The sequence below is a fragment of the Primulina tabacum genome, chromosome 6 (genome assembly GCF_025594145.1).
Source record: "Primulina tabacum isolate GXHZ01 chromosome 6, ASM2559414v2, whole genome shotgun sequence".
Taxonomy (NCBI): Eukaryota; Viridiplantae; Streptophyta; class Magnoliopsida; order Lamiales; family Gesneriaceae; genus Primulina; species Primulina tabacum.
In genome coordinates, this window is record NC_134555.1 from 9,596,988 (window position 1) to 9,615,306 (window position 18,319).

The window sequence follows — 18,319 nt, forward strand, 5'->3', positions numbered from 1 at the left end:
AAATACTAAAAGAAATGAAGAAGTGAGAAAATCTTGCGCGAAATCTTGTGTTCTTCACTTGCTTCCTTGAATTTGGTCGTTCTACCTCTAGCAACTCCTATCAAGTGTGTATGATCCTCTTTTTGTCCCTAGGTTTACCAAACTTATAGGTGTACCCTTAAGAGTCCAAAAAAGTCAAAAATCAGAGTAAACACAAAATTTTCTTATCAAGTCATGTCAAAGCGATCAGAAATTACCATCCTAGAGCGACATGTTTTGTCTGCATCCTTGAAACGTCTTCTTGGTGCGCTGGGGCGGTAATATATTACCACCATAATGCGAGGTTCCCCTGTCCAAGCTTTAAGATTTTTCCTTTGCACAGTGAGGCGGTAAAAAACAACCCTAGCACGCCCTCTTCTGTCTGGGACCTCTTCATAAAATTTCTATATTCCAATATTTTTCCTACATAACAACCAACACAATGTGAGAAAAGACCATATGAATAATTTATTAACAAAATGAGTGAAATTCGGACTCAACCTAATAAACTAATGCACAAATAGACTGAAAATAACATAATAAAACATGCAAAAACGATACTATCTCTAATTTACTTACGCGCATCTCATTTGAAATTTGATTATGCATATCTATTCCATTAAATAACATTGTCTGCTATCTCTAATTTACTTAAGCGTATCTCATTTGAGATTTGATTATGCATATCTATTCCACTAAATAACATTGTCTGCTAGTCATTTGTGATTTACTTTGAAGAGTCTCGACAACTAAATAATAAATTGAAACCAGCCAGCTTGGATCTTAGATATCATCATCCAATATATTAGAAAATGCTCATTCCATTCCCACCTGAGTTTATTAACTCACAAGCATATTGAGACATCGAACACTGAAATCTAAGATCTATTATGACTTTATTGATAACGTAGCAATGAGACTGCAAATTAAATTATGTAATGAGATTGAACTTGTACTTTTTATCTTTTTTTTAACAAAAAAAGAAACAACAATGAGAATGGATTTTTACTAATTCAAGATCCTTCTCTGCGAAGAAGTTTGGCTCCGTTGCATGGATAAACTCCTCAGCCTACATATATATGCAGTCAAGAATATTTCATGTCTCTGTTACTCGAATAATAAAGGTGATTCTCGATTTTATCTATCTTACTGCTTGCTTTATCTGGCTCCTTGTGCAATGCACAAACTGGAATTGTCAATAGAACATTATTACGAGTTGGTGTGCTTCTTGATTTTGATTCTTTGGTTGGGCGTATAGGCATGACCAGCTTATCTCTGGCACTTTCTGATTTCTATGAAGCTAACACCAATTACACTACAAGACTTAAGCTGTATCTAAGGGACTCAAAGGGACAAATCATTGATGCGGCGGCTAATGGTATACACTTATAGTACCCCTTCTTGTGCAAATTATTTCCATTTTTTTATCAAGAACCATCAAATAATGCTATGTATACCATTTACTTGTTTGTGATTACTCGTACTTGAACACTAAAATAGGCAGTTTCAACTTCACCGCCTTCTTCCCCCACACATTCATGGCTCCAATTCCACATTTCATATATACATAGCTTAGTTTATTCATTTGCTTATTTTATTTATTGTCGTTTATTCATTTATTTTACTTTCTTGCATAGAGGCAGCTCTAGATTTATCAAAGGATGCAGAAGTTGATGCAATAATCGGTCCTCAAAAATCTTCAGAGGAAAACTTTGTGATTGGACTCGAGGACAGAGCAAATGTTCCAATCATTTGTCTTTCAGCTACAAGTCCTTCTCTCCATCTTATATCTCAGTACTTTGTTCAAACTGCCTGATTGATGCAGCTCAAGCAGGTGCAATTGCTGCAATAGTTGGATACTTTCAGTGGAATCAAGTTGTTCTGATATACGAAGATTTTGATCATGGTAGTGGGATAGTTCCCCATTTGAATAATGCATTTCAAGATGTAAATACTCGGGTATTATTCAAAAGCATCGTTCCTGTCATAGCAACTGATAATTTTCTGCTCCAAGAACTATATAAGATGAAAAGCATGCAAACGAGGGTATTTGTGGTGCACATTTCAAGCTCTCTAGTTTCCAATATATTCCTAAAAGCAAAAGAAGCAAAAATGATGGGCGAATGCTATGCATGGATCATAACAAGTGGGCTGATGGACTTAGTTTACTCTCTGGATTCACATGTTGTGGATTCTATGCAAGTTGTTCTCAGAGTGAAGCCTTTGATTCCAAGATCCAGAAAACTAAATTCATTGGCTAAAAAGTGGAAACTAAAGTTCCTTGCTGATAATCCCTACAATTTACAAGCTGAAATGAGCCTTCATGGTCTGTGGGCATATGATACTTTGTGGGCTTTGGCTATAGCTGCTGAAAGAGTCAGATTTAAGGAGCCAGCTTCTTTTTAGATTAACACTAGTTTTATTAATTATACAAACTTCTTCTGTAATGAAATATCAAAAACAGGTCCAAAAATTCTTGTAGCAATGTTGGGGGTTACATTTCACGGCCTAGGCGGTAAGTTCCATCTTGTTGAAGGACAACTAGAGTCATCAGCTTTCCATATATTGAATGTAATTGGCAATGGAGAGAAGGAGGTAGGAATATGGACTCATTCTCATGGATTATTAAGCGGAAGAAATTTGAAAGATACAAGTTCTTAAAAAAAAAAAAAAACTAAGAAGCATTATATTTCCTGGAGACTTGATAAGCCCAAATCTTATAGAGATTTTAGGGATTTAATTTTATAATATTTGTGCTTATTTGTAATTATTATCCCTAATTTTGTGCTTATTTGAATTAATTTTATAATATTTTTATATTTGAATAAAAGATGAAAAATGCCTAATTTGGGAGATAATATGATTTTACGAAACTTCAAAGGAAACAAAATACCAAAAGAAAGGAAATAAAATATTTTTATATTTTATTATCTTGAGAATATTGAAGTTTTGGAAGAAAATATGTGCAGATCTTGATAAATAAAATCTATACAATCTTATTTACAAGTTTTGAAATTGACTTGGGCTTCAAGGAGTTGGAGGATTAGGCCCAAGAAGAAATATAAAAGGCAGCTTACGTGACCAGAGAGGGAAGGCGCAAAAAAAAAAAGAAAAAAAGGCAGCGCGGTAGAGAGTAGAACACAAGAGGAGAGGGAAGAAAAGAGAGAGAAGACCATAAGAGAGAGGAGAGAGGAGAGAGGAGAGAGAAGAGAAGGAGGAAGATGAGAGGCACGTAAAGAAAGGAGAAGTGAACAGAAGGGAGCAGAAATGTGCACAGAAGACGGAAGCATATAGATAGAAGAGAAGAAAGGAGAGAGAACAGAAGTGAACAGGGAGGAACAGAAAGCTACACGGAAGACAACTCCAGGGAGGAAGACAGAGGCAGAAGCATGAGAAATTCCTCAACACACGTCAAAAATCACATAGAATTCCTCTTATTCCTTCTTTATTTTGTTTTTTTCATTGAATTTAAACACGACTTTTCACATTTGTTTTGAATTTATGGAATAATTTCCTTTAGACTAAGACCTACAATAGAGCCAAACAATACTTTGTTTGATATTTGGTTTATTTTCAATATATTATTTTTCTTGATTTTAATTATTGATTGACGTTGGTTTAATATTTCTTGTTAATAGTCTGATCAACTATTTACATGTTTGTTGAGTAACCACGAATCGAAAGATGATTGGTTAAATATAGCAACAAAGACGTCATCAACACATGGTTAAACTGTCTAGAAATAGTATTCGGTTTCAGTGTGCGGTTTTAGGTAAAAACAGAAATTTCACGAAAATTTAATGCATTTAGATCTAATTAAATTCAATTAGAAATAATTAGACTATTAGATTTAAATAGGTTTATTAACACGAGGAATCGTTTAATAAATAAAAATGAGAATTTAACCATGATTGTCAAGAATTAAATAATTAATTGAATTTTAACACATATCAACATAGTAGAATTTGGTACCGTTATGTGTCATAGTTCTTTATTTTAATTTGAATCTCTCCTTGATATTTCAATCTCTCGTTTTTAGTTGCAATTATTTTATTTAATAGTTTAGATTAATAATTCATATATCATCTTTTTATTTATTTTGTCTAGCTTAAGTTAAGTGATAAAAATTCTAGTAGTTAAATATTAGTCTCTGTGGGATCGATATTTGGACTCATCATCCATTTACTATAACCTGACCTAGTCCGCTTGCTAGATTTATTCCCAATCGAAATCGTCGGTCAAGTTTTTTGCGCCGTTGTCGGGGACTAATTTAATATTATAATAAATTGCTTCTTGAGACCAGACATTTTTTTCAAAAAAAATTGTCTATTTTTTATAATTTATTTGATTTATTTTTATTTTTATTTTATTGTGAGGTACTTCGAGATGGATCATCGGGGAGTGTTAACGAATTTTGCCCAACTATATTCGGAACCATTCTATGCTACTTGAGGGAGGTTCAATGATTTGGTAAACAAATTTCGGTATCATGACTTGTCAAACTACACTCTTATTCGAGTTTTCTATATTGGTTTGGATGAGGCAAAAAGAAGTTGGGTAAATTATGGAGCTTTGGCAACTGGTAGTCACTTATTTAATAGAGATTACAACAATGCGATGCACTTGTTAGATGATATGGCAGATTTCGACTACCACTGACATGTGATCCTTCACTGCAGGGTTGGAGTCACCAATATCCTCCACAATTTTGTCCCAATTTTGTAAACCAATCATTTGAGAAACAAGAAGAGCATATGAAACGTCTACTCATTTTACAAGTAGCGAAAATCTTTTTTTTTTAAAGCTCGCAGTTTTGAAATAACATTTAAAAATGATCGTAATTTTTTGACAGTAAAAACAATGCAGTTTAAATTAACCAAACTCATCCCAAAATCATGCATAAACATAAATGAGTAAAATCTTAAAATCATCAACGTTTAAAAATTTTTCATCTCCTATCAATCGTATAAATCGTAATGAGGAAAACATGTGGTCCTCGGGTCGTGTCGCCGCACCAGGTCTGCCTACTCAGAGTTCGGCACCTCCAGTCCCCTCACCATCAAGCTCACCTGCATCACACACGCCTAGTGAGTCTAAGGTAACACACCTATACCAGAAATAACAAGTACATATACATAGCACACAGCAGTGAAAAATATCATACTCAACATATATTTCATGAACTTAAAATCATAACGTAAACGTGTTGTGTAAAATCATATCGTGTCAAAGCATGTCATCTCATATCATCATATTCGTAAACGTGTCGTGTAAAATCATGTCGTGTCAAATCATGTCATCTCATATCATCATATACGTGTCAAAACAGCTCATCGTGTCATCATAAACTTAAAAATTTTCTTTTAATTGAATTCAGTTCATTAGTTGTGACTTTTGTATCAGCTCTATCGTATCAGCTCTATCGATGGATTCATCTATAAAAACCGTGATACCCGGCGGCGGGGGACATCAGCGACAGCATTACCCGCCCACTGAGCCCGGGCCTCAGCTCATCATATCTCATGTCATCGTATACATATACATCGTCAGTCACAACCAAATCACATCCTTTAAAAAATATCATCATTTTCATCACTTAATAAAAACATGAATATGCGTAACTTTTTCCTTTAAAACAAACATACAACGTATTTATCATAATTGCGTAAAATCGTAAAAATGATGCATTAACATTTAAAATATCATATATTTGTGCTCAGGGTGCTGCCAGGACCAAAATCTCACCCCGGGTGCAAAATGGCCATTTTGCCCCTTGAAACCCAAAAATTATCCTTTCAACCCTGGACCTCTAAAATTGACCCGAAGCTTTACCAAAATCCTTAAAATATTCCAAAACATTATTAAAAGCATTCCTAGACATAAACTTGAGCCCAAATTTAACTTAATCGATTCGTTTTAAAACTTGGACAGGAATCCCGATTTTAACCCGAATCACCTCAAAACTCAACCAAATTTTTCCCAACTTTTTACCATATCTTATAAACACTTATAAGTCCTAAAACAATGTAACCAATCCCCTAAACCCACGGTTGAAACTTCCAGGAAATAACAAACTCTCGGCCACCTCCATTTGTACAATCATCAAACTACACATGGCCCTTAACCTTACACCCTTCGGTCCTCCCCCTTATACCACCACTTGTCCATCCCTTAAGACTCATCATTAGGACCTTAATGACCCATCTAAACTATGCTAAACCCAAGCAAGAAGCCACTGCACAATCACGTGAAGAAAACTAGCCGAAACTACCATTTCTCCCTCGCTTCACACCAAGCTTCCGAGGATCGAGCTCCTTCCTCAACCAAACACACATGAATCCTTCCTAACATCTTACTAGGCTCTACAAGGTCTGAAACATGGCTGGGTTCGAACCCATGCACAACAGAATCCACCATACATCGCCAAACCCATTACCGACCCAAGAAACAAAAACCGTAGTCCTACCCTCACACCCGCTGCATGGTCTCTCGTCCAGACCACAAACCCTCTCCATTACGGTGTTGACAGACCCCAAACCACACCATATGGCAGCCCCTTGCACGATCTGTAGGAAAAAACGTGAGTGACAACAAGAGAATGCAGGAAACACATGGAAAATTGGAAACCATTAAGCTCACGTTCGGATCGGACGTTTCACAAACACAACCATATTACAGCATAATAAATCGTGTATGATGCAGAAAGAATGGTACAAATGCGTGCCTTAGGATGTGCAAACGCAAGACGGTTGAAGAATGAAGCAACAATGCAACGCCGAATGATCTTCTTGCAAGAAAGGAGATGACCGAAGCTTTCAGCTAGAATATGATGAAACCGAGAGGATTTTGAATGGAATGAGTGTCGGCTGTGGGGGGTTACGGGAGGTTAAGGGGTGATTAGGTTTAGTGATATAATATTAAAAAGGTTAATGGACTCTCATTTTGACAATTAAAGGTTTAAAAGAATATTTAAGCCCGATGGTCTTAAAAGTTGGCTCAGTTAAATTCAAACACGCTCCCGAAAAATATTTCGTGTTGGTAAGTTCTTGAAAATATTAGCCGAAACCTTAAAAAGTCTCCCGATTTGATAAAATTAGCGTACCGTTAAAAATTAAAACCTTGCGGTTAAAAATATCCAAAAATTCCCATTTAAAAAAAAATCCTCTTAAAAACATCTTATATTAATTTATAAAAATAAATTGTGTAATAAAATAATTTTCCTGAAAATTCTCCGGTCTCCGATCCTCTTTCGAACGTGAAATGCACCTAGAAATTCTAATGCGTGAACTTTTAAAATTTCGTGAATTAAATCCTATCATGCATGAATTATGCATAAAATTCATAAAATAATTAAACACAAATTAATAAAATAAACATGCATTTACTGCTTTAAAATAATTTAATAAAATACCAAAGAAATTTAATAAGTTGCATGCATGTGATTCCCGTGGACTTTCAAATTTTCGGGACCTTACCGCGTAGTACAAATTTAGATGAAATCATGGCCCAGTGGGAGAAGATGGTCAATGATTCAGCAGAGATAAGTAAGAAATATTTGGAAATTCACATCAACTCTTTGCATTTCATAGATGAACAGATTGAGCTTCTAATGCAACCAGTTTCGGAAATCCGCCAAGAGAATGAAGCGATTTTTGTCGATAAATTAATGACCAATCAGGAGGAAGAAGAATTTTTCGAGGAATCTCTATGCGAAGATGAGGCAGAAGTGAAGTTGGAGGATGTAGATGAACATAAGGCGAAGGAATTGAACTCATATATGGTCTTAACATATATTCCACCAGCAAATTCTTTATATTACATCCTCTATGAGCTTTATCATGAATTATATTGTTCTTCCCCTGATAATCAATTTTTGTCGAGTGTTGCTGAAGCGACGAGCGTGCAATGTCAATATCATGCCAAGCTTGAGGGCACACATAATCAAGACACATATGTAATATTGTATGATATTTACTATGGGCGGAAGCCGTTGTTTGAAGGATGCTTCTCCATCGTCAAGCTATAGACAATAAATTTAGCGCTTGCTGGGAGGCAACCCAGTGATTTATTTTATTTAATTTTATTTTATTAGTTTTTTTTCATTTTGTTAGGTTAATCCTCTGTAATTTTGGTGTGTAGGGAATTTTGGAATGAAGCAGGATGATTTAGATTCTGGAAAAGCTAAACTGTTGAAATAAAAGATTACCAGAACTGAGGAATTCTACCATCCCCATGTAGCACTCCATGGAACTTAAAGCAACACTGTCAGGGAAATGTTCTCTTACAAATGAAGCAGGATGATTTAGATTCTGGAAAAGCTAAACTGTTGAAATAAAAAATTACCAGCACTGAGGAATTCTACTATCCCCAAGTAGCACTCCATGGAACTTAAAGCAACACTGTCAGGAAAGTGTTCTCTTATTATTCTATATCCAAATTTTATATTCTTTTTAAATGTCATGACACTGAGGACAGTGTAAATATAAAGTGTGGGGGGAAATTTTTGTTTGGTTTCACGTCACAACATTAGCATGTGCTTCAATGTTTAATCATCGAGCATGAAAATTTTACTGGTTATTCTTTGGGAAACTACACTTAACTTTCTAGATTTTTTATCACTCAAAAGATTGAATCACACATAGAAATGATTGAGATAAACTTTAGTTGTAGCCGAAGGATTTGAGCACAAACTAGTTTTATATCATATTTTGAGACATAATCTATGCACTTTAAGTCATACTTATATGAATTAATTGTGAATTGACAAGAGGTGAGCTAATAAAAAAGAAGAAAATAAACAATATAGAACTCGTCTGATTATCCTTCGAGGCGAAAATACGGAGGAGAATGACTTAGGAATGATTTTGGCGATCTTTGAACCGTTTGAGCACTTCGAGCCTACCCAATGCATCATTCATATCCCTAGTATCTCATTTTGAGACTATAAAAAATCTAATAGAGTGTGTCAAAGATATACAATTAGCCCCCATTCGTATTCCTTCAAAATCCCACATTAGCTATCCAATTTTAGCTCATACACTATTCATCTACCTTAATTTTGAGAGAAATAAACCCCTTTAGCACTTTAAAATTTTTAATACTCCCATGTGTTGATAATTGATAAGAAAAATTGGAGGAGTTTGAAAAAAAATCATGAAGAAAAGGAAGGGGATTGATGAAAAAAAATATATAATGAAAAAGGAAATGAGGAAGGAATGTTGTATGATGTGGTGATTGAAAAAACTAAAAGGAGATGTTGAAAATTGAAAAAAAAAAGCTGGAGGAAGAGAAAAAAATTATATATGGGGGAATATGAATGAAAGTACAAGGAAGATAAAAAAGTTAGGTGGAGAAATGATGAAATTCAATAAGGGAAGAAAGATAAAAGATGAAGAAGTGCGTTGTATGATTAAATTGTTTATTTTCTCTCATTTTGAATCTCTCTACCTTTATTGTAGTCGTGAGCCATGGTCTAACGTTATAAGCTTGAAAAGACTATTGACCGGGTAATATTCCTCCAACGTTTAATGGAGAAAGGTATGAAAATAAGCTTGCGGAGAGTTTTTTTTTAAAAAAAATCAAAAAACATGAGCACTCCTTGAACTAAAACACTTTTGAGGACTCCTTGAACTAAAACACTTTTGAGGAATATGAGTTTTAACTTCCACACTACACACGTCTCATTATTTGGATCTTTTCTAGTGAATGCTTGAGTTTTAAAGTTGCAACGAAAGTGAATTTTATGATTTTCGAAGTGTGATCTTTTGATTGAATGTGACGGAATTTGGAAGGTTGAAAAGTGTTGATTGTGTCAATTTTGTGGTAAATCATTGAATATTTCTCGGTTATATCTTTATTCTCTAATTTTTTCGAGGACGAACAAAGATTAAGTGTGGGGGGATTGATAAGCCCAAATCTTATAAAGATTTTAGGGATTTAATTTTATAATATTTGTTCTTATTTGTAATTATTATCCCTAATTTTGTGCTTATTTGAATTAATTTTATAATATTTGTATATTTGAATAAAAGTTGAAAAATGCCTAATTTGGTAGATAAGATGATTTTACAAAACTTCAAAGGAAACAAAATATCAAAAGAAAGAAAATAAAATATTTTTATATTTTATTACCTTGAGAATATTGAAGTTTTGGAAGAAAATCTGTGCAGATCTTGATAAATAAAATCTCTACAATCTTATCTAAAAATTTTGAAATTGACATGAGCTTCAAGGAGTTGGAGGATTAGGCCCAAGAAGAAATATAAAAGGCAGCTTACGTGACCAGAGAGGGAAGGCGCAAAAAAAAAAAGAAAAAAAGGCAGCGCGGTAGAGAGTAGAACACAAGAGGAGAGGGAAGAAAGGAGAGAGAAGAACATAAGAGAGAGGAGAGAGAAGAGAAGGAGGAAGAGGAGAGGCACGTAAAGAAAGGAGAAGTGAACAGAAGGGAGCAGAAATGTGCACAGAAGACGGAAGCATATAGATAGAAGAGAAGAAAGGAGAGAAGAACAGAAGTGAACAGGGAGGAACAGAAAGCTACACGGAAGACAACTCCAGGGAGGAAGACAGAGGCAGAAGCATGAGAAATTCCTCAACACACGTCAAAAATCACATAGAATTCCTCTTATTCCTTCTTTATTTTGTTTTTTTCATTGAATTTAAACACGACTTTTCACATTTATTTTGAATTTATGGAATAATTCCCTTTAGACTAAGACCATAATAGAGCCAAACAATACTTTGTTTGATATTTGGTTTATTTTCAATATATTATTTTTCTTGATTTTAATTATTGATTGATGTTGGTTTAATATTTCTTGTTAATAGTCTGATCAACTATTTACATGTTTGTTGAGTAACCACGAATCGAAAGATGATTGGTTAAATATAGCAACAAAGACGTCATCAACACATGGTTAAACTGTCTAGAAATAGTATTCGGTTCCAGTGTGCGGTTTTAGGTAAAAACAGAAATTTCACGAAAATTTAATGCATTTAGATCTAATTAAATTCAATTAGAAATAATTGGATTATTAGATTTAAATATGTTTATTAACTCGAGGAATCGTTTAATAAATAAAAATGAGGATTTCACCGTTATTGTCGAGAATTAAATAATTAATTGGATTTTAACACGTATCAACATAGTAGAATTTGGTGCCGTTGTGTGTCTTAGTTCTTTATTTGAATTTGAATCTCTCTGTTTTTTGTTGCAATTATTTTATTTAATAGTTTAGATTAATAATTCATATATCATTTTTTTTTATTTATTTTGTGTAGCTAATTTAAGTGATAAAAATTATAGTAATTCAATATAGTCTCTGTGGAATCGAACCAAAACCGTCGGTCAAGACTCAATTGTTGTACCAAGGGGATGGGAAGTTCTAGTAAGTGGTAAGAAGCTTAAAGTTGGAGTGCCAATATAATCTGGTTTTAAGGAATTTGTTGAAGTGAAAAGAGACGATGAAACCAATGCTTTCAAAGTTGGTGAATGTTACATAGACATATTTGAGACTGTCATGGAAGCATTGTCGTACGCTGTCTCATACGTCTATGTTCCATTCGAAAATTCTGACGATTCTAGTGCAGGAACTTATGATGAACTCACACATCAAGTTTATCTTGGGGTAAGATTCAATAGCTAGATTTACTTGAACACCTGATTTATAAAAGTGTTCTTGATTATATTTCTTTTTTCAGAATTTTGATGCAGTTGTGCGAGACATCACGATCACGTCCCAAAGATCGCAGTACGTAGACTTCACTATGCCATATGATGCTGTAGGCATTCCATTAAAGTTCCAATCAAACATGATGACCCCAATAACAAATGGAATTCTTGAAGCCCCTTATAAAGAACTCTGGTTAACTGCTATATGACTAAACATTTTAACCGGTGTCGTACTCTAGATTCTTGAACATAGGTTTAGCCATGCTTATAGAGGTCCAGTTGCTCAACATGCAGGCACGATCTTCTATCTTCTTTTCATGTCACTAGTAGTTGCACATGGTGAAAGAATAGTGACCAATTTAGCTCGGTTGCTTGTGGTTGTGTGGATGCTCTTGGTGCTCATATTGAGTTCCACCAATACAGCAAGCCTTTCAGCAAGATTAACAGTTCAAAGGCTCTCACAACCTGTTATTGACGCGAATGAAACTTATTCGAGCTGAAGTCTACATTGGATGTCACAATGGTTCTTTCCTTGTTGGGTACTACTTACAGCATTTGGGATTCAACAAGTCCAAGATCAGAACTTTATAACTGGAATGCAATTTTTGGTTGTATCGCGAGCTCTGTGGTTTACTTTTGATTACTTAAAATATATGTACTAACTACTACTTTAAAAATCTATTCTAATCTAAAAACTGATATTTTCATGACATATTTTGTTGCTAAATTGCATACAGTGATAAAGTTTGTTAAGTATACTTCTTATAGTTCATGTTGATATGTTATTTTTTTATATCAATAAATAATAGGCAAAATATCAATTTTAATACATTATATATTGGTATGTGACAATTTTACTCTTATATATTTCATTAAATAAATTATAGTCTATAACTATATTCTTTTGATCAATTTTATTATTTTAGTCAAAATCATATAAATAAATGACTAATATCTTTGTTAAAATTTATATTGTCAAATACACATGTATATCTCGATAATTTTTTTTAACCATGTACTTACAAAAATTTAACAATAAAATTGATCAAAAAACTAAAGTTGATCAAAAAACATAAATATGCTATAATTAATTAAAGAAAAAAGGACTAAAATTAACAATTTGGCAACGAAGTAAGAAAATTCAGTAATTGGACATGCGAGTCAACAGGCCCAGAAAAGATAGCCCAAAAGAAAGTGAAATATGGTGCAAAAAAATGGCCCACAGACAAACTGTGCGACGAGGTAAGATCTATAGCAGCAGGCAAGGAGAACAGAAAGAGGAGCGAAGGAAGGGATGGCGTCGAACGCGGCGGTGCCGTTTTGGAGATCTGCGGGGATGACTTACATCACTTACTCTAATCTCTGCGCTAATTTGGTGAGACAGTGTCTCAAAGAACCTTACAAATCTGAAGCTTTGAACCGAGAGAAGGTCCATTTCTCTGTTTCCCAGTGGGTTGACGGGAAACCCCAGAAGCCAAGTAATTTTTTTTTTTCATTTTATATATTTCGATTTTCTTATTTTTCTTCTTAATGTTTTGGTGCAGTGAATGTATCGATGATTTATCTGTCTCTTCGTGAATCAGTTGTCATTTATTGCTTAGGTTTTTATTTGTTATTGTGAGATTGATCTTTGTGCTTTTGATTGATTGGAAGCTTTAGTGTGTGCTAATTTTTATGTTGACTTGAACCGGATTAAAATTGTGGATAATGATGTGCTGTGGAGCATGATATCTAAAATCAGAAAAGTTCTGTTTTAGGGTTATACTTATCCTGGAATCTATTTTGAAGCTACACAATATGTAAAAAAATGAGTGCTTCAGTTGTATTTTGCTAAAATTATATCATTTTTTACTGAATGTGAATTATGTTATGACTGATGATTCACTTTATTGAGTATTACAGACACATTGAATAAGTTTAAATTTATCAAATGTGAGTGACGTTGACTTTAGGGGTATGGTACTCCTTGATAGAAGTTTCTCTAGACTTGGGTTTTTGTTTGTGATTACTTTGGATCAATGTCTGTCTTTTGAATAGAGACTTGTGGTTAGTGGTACTCCTGAGTCCTCACTGACTGGGCCGTGTTAATGTTTGTTGCTTTCTTCAAGTTCCCCTATTTATTATTTATGCTGATATGGATTGGTCCTGATATGAGCTTTACAATACATTCTTTCTGTGAAATGATAAGTTGTTCTGAAAATGGTTTGGTTATGGGATTATTCAGAAATTGGTACGTTGTTGATTGGTCATCGAGTGGATTTAGAAAGATATCTTGGCTATGCTTGAAACTGTAAAATGGTTTAGCCATGCAAGTGGAAAATAGATAATGCATGTGTTGATATATTCTTTGATATTCTGTGATGCACTCAATTCCCTTTTCTTGTTTAAATGGTTGGAAAAGTTCTTTGTATTGTTGTTAGATTCTTGCATGGGGCTTTATTAAAAAAAAACTATTTATCAACTAGATTGCGTGGTTCCGATTCTTCCAGGAATGAATCATCTCAACTTTTTTTTATGATAACAAATTTGGTTCCCTTATCACATTTACTGTAACTTCTGATCATTTACGTTCTATGTGCAAAGTGCTTACCAATAGACATATTTTTCTCTCTTTGTTAACAATACAACTATAGTTTGGAGACTGTTTGACAGGGCCGTGATGAACATGTGCTCATACGAGCCACAACTATGTCTTCTCAACAGAAGTTCACTCTTTACACTTTGGCACCATTTTCATGCTTTTTAAGACCACGTGGGAAGGATTGTAAGAGGGGTTAAAAATCTTTAAAGCGGATTCTTTGGCAAAGTCAATCTGTTTGGTTTGTGGGAGTGATTCCCATCTCTCCACCTCTTATCCCTCAGTATACTGCTTGTCTTTGCCCTTGCTTATTTCTAGTTCTATCCCTAATAATTTTAGTGAACCAATGTCTCAATTGTTATGAAGTTTTAATCACTTTCAACATTCAAAATTTACACCAAGTTAAAACCCTTCTTCCTCGGAACACCAGTTTCACATATAGTCATCTTCTAAATACCGATTATGATTTTAATTGTTTTGATACTGGTGAACTTGGATTTTGTAGGGCACAACTATTAGAGGGCATTGTAACGTACCGTACTTTTACTACTTAAAATTTGCGGAAAAATTAAAAATTTTCTTAAATAATTCGATAAAATAAACTGTATGTCTCAAAAGTTGTTGCAACAAAAGATTTGCAAATAAAGTTTGACAAAAGTATTTGAACATTTTCATAAAAGCTTAAACTTGGGCAGTCCTCGGGTTTAGCCTCCTGCTCAGTCCAAGCCTGCTCCTTGGTCCCCACCCCTTGTCTCCTCGAAAACATCCTCACCTGCACCGATCAAGTCTAGTGAGTCTAAAGACTTAACACGTATAAACTGGAAGTAACGAGTAATACGTAATAAAATCACAAGCAACTTTAAAATAGGAAGTACATACTGAAACTTGAACTTGCATAAATTAACTTGAACATACGTACATACATACATAGACGTGCCATGACATGAAAGATTTCTTAAACGTGCTTGCATACTTGAACATACCTGAACATACTTAAACTTCATCATTTTGCGTAGAGGCATGTTTCAAAGCAAAGTGACCCATAACATAATCGTCTGATCAGACTAAACAACAGTACTGGGCTGACAGGAAAAATCCACTGTCACATACATGAGATCCCCGTTCATGCTTTAACGGACGGATTGGTCCCAGTTCATGATTTAACGCTTTCCAATCCTAATCTAAACCCATTCATGCTTTAACGGGGTGGGTTGGTCCCCGTTCATGATTTAACGTTTTCCAACCCCATACATACATTGGTCACAAGACATTTAGCATACCTCAAAAACTTGAAAATATTTTCTTGCACGTCAACATACTTACTTGGCGTTGAGGGATTCGTTGGATTTCATTTAGGGCCGCTGCTGCACATACTAACATAAATTTTAAATACTTAACTTGCATAGCTTAGACGTAGGTATACGTGCTCACCATCGCATTCAATAAATAACTTAAGACATTCTAAAACACTCGGGACTTGACCTCATTTAACCAAGACACAATAAAATTTCCCAAAAATATGAAGTACACGGACCCTGTGCCTGAGTCCGTGTATGGGTTCGTGTAGGTGCGCAAAAGAAATACTCGGGAAGGAGAAGGGACACGGACCCCGTGCCCAGGTCCGGCTCCGGATCCGTGTAGGTGCGGTGAAATTTGTCGTGAAGAAATGGGAAGGCACGGACCCCGTGCCTTGGTCCGTGTAGGGGTCCATGTTGGCTCGCAAAAATGACACCAAGAGGAAGACGAAGGCACGGACCCCGTGTAAGGGTCCGTCCCGGGGTCCGGGTACCTGCGCAAATTGGAATCCACGAAAATTTAATACATGTGTTGCTTAACATTCTAAACTCGATCGTACGGACTATGAACCGACACCTCGAGACCCATCCTAACGTGCTATCACATTGATACAATCTGTGCAAACACCCCGAACCAACGACGCTCATCCTTACACAATACAACCTCATAAACACAGAAATTGACATCAATCTTTTCTTACGACTTCTAATGAATTCAAGTGCCTATCGACACTAACCGACATACCAAATACCAACCCAACATCGTACTAATCGTACCTAGACGCAGCAACGATCACCCATCGATCCCCAACGAAGCCTGTAACAATAAAATTTCAAGAACACATCAATACATAATTTTCTGAAAAATGCAGTTTGAGCAGTCCCACGAAAAACACCATAACTCACTCAATTTTTATCCAAATAATTCGAATTTACTGTCAAATCGAAGGTATCGAAAAGTTCTACGTTTTATATGCTGAAAGTTTCTCAAAATCACGACCGAAAAATCGCAGTTTTAAATATGATAGCAAAAATCGAGATTTGTGATCCAAAAATCGTTTCAAAATTGATCCAAACGCCATTGCTCAAACTTTTACCCATCACACATGTACTTTTACTCATAAATAACAACACAACGCATAATATGACGAGATCGATGCAGAAATAACAGATTTTACGTGCCTTTGATGATTAAAAATACCGGTACGACGACACCGACGTAGAGAAATATGCGAGGTTGATCTGAAACGCTTGTGGCTCGGTTTTTCTTGAAATAAAATCACCAAAACTTGCTGGAAATTTGAAAGAAAGGGGCGGCTACTGCTATACTCAAGAACCCTAGGTTTTCTCTCTCGTTTTGGGCAGTGAGGAGGGGATTAGGGATATTAATTAGGAAAATAAATTGCTTAATTAGTAATTAACAACTAATAAAAATGCTAATCCACATCTAACTTTAGCAAAATTCTTTAATTTAAAATAAAGTGCACATGTAATAAATCTTTAAAAGTTTTAAAACTCTAAAATTCCTAAATAAATAACTCAGGTTTTAATAATGCTGAAACTTAACAACTTATATGAAATGTCCCAAACTTAATTTAAAATATATTACCACGTTTTTAAAATTACCAAAAATTGTCTCCGGTCTCATCTCCTCGATCCCGCATCGAATATTCGTCTGAAACAAGAAACTTAAGAAAACATTTTAACGTAGCATCACATAAACATATATAATTTAAAATAATACAATTTAATAAATCATGCATCACTAAAATCATTTTAATTTTAAATAAAGGATTTAACAATTAAATAAATGCATTGGTTTTACGTACTGATTTTGGGCTCTACAGTCAACTAATCCGAAGTATGTTCTCTCAGGTGTCTTACAAAGTCTGTGGTTAACAAATCCCAACACATGTGCTTCTTGGTTTGAAATGGCAATTCAAAATAAAACTATTGTCTAATAAAATTAGAAGATGCTCCCTGGGTTGAGCCATTGCAGATTAGAATAAAGAGAAACTATAGACAATTTCATACCGAATGTTGTTTTTTTCTGGGTTGGCGAAGTTTTCTCTCGTTGATCCAACTTCTTTCTGCTTCAGTGTTACAAACCACCGTGGGTTGAATGACGAATAATTGCATTCTTTGTTAATTCCGACGCAAGTTTTGTGTCTACTATTGTTTGTTTTAACCCTCTTACATTTATTCGTTTTCTATTCTAGTCTAAACCTTTATTTTACTTTTGCAGCTCTGCGCACAGATACTTCTGAATGAGGTGAAGCATTCATTGGCGATCACTGTTAAAACCGAAAAATATTTTTCTTTTTTTTTTTCCTCCCTACAAACTGTGTTGGTATAGACCATGCTTGATCATTTAAGTTTGGATCAAAATATCAGTAACAATAAAGAAACTGCATTTGTTTTTCAGCTGTGATGAATGATGAGATGCATGAGTTGCTTATTATTAATTCAATGCCTACAAAATGGTGGTCATGTAATGCACAAGCTGTATGCATTCTCTGAGACCGAGGCGTATATGACATCCGACATTGTTTAACAATTTCATTGAAAACAATGAACCAGGTAGCAAATAGTAAAAAATAGGCTAATTCATAAAAAAATATTTTGTTTACATATGTGAAATACGAATAATGCGGAAGTTGTTCTTACAAAAAAAATACGAAATGCGGAAACGAATAAACTATAATAATGAATTCAGGAATGTGGTTTTCATAACATTGGATTCTTTTAGTCAACCTCAAA

General features: G+C 34.6%; 1 long non-coding RNA gene and 1 pseudogene across 1 annotated transcript; both read left to right on the forward strand.

Moving 5' to 3' along the window:
• Window positions 1-2,043: 2,043 nt before the first annotated feature.
• LOC142550020 (glutamate receptor 2.2-like) lies at window positions 2,044-12,277 on the forward strand (annotated as a pseudogene).
• A 575-nt stretch (window positions 12,278-12,852) lies between these two features.
• Window positions 12,853-18,029, forward strand: LOC142549129 (uncharacterized). Its single transcript, XR_012821076.1, has 2 exons — window positions 12,853-13,164; window positions 17,805-18,029. It is a non-coding gene; the product is annotated as an uncharacterized LOC142549129 (long non-coding RNA).
• The last annotated feature ends 290 nt before the right edge of the window (window positions 18,030-18,319 follow it).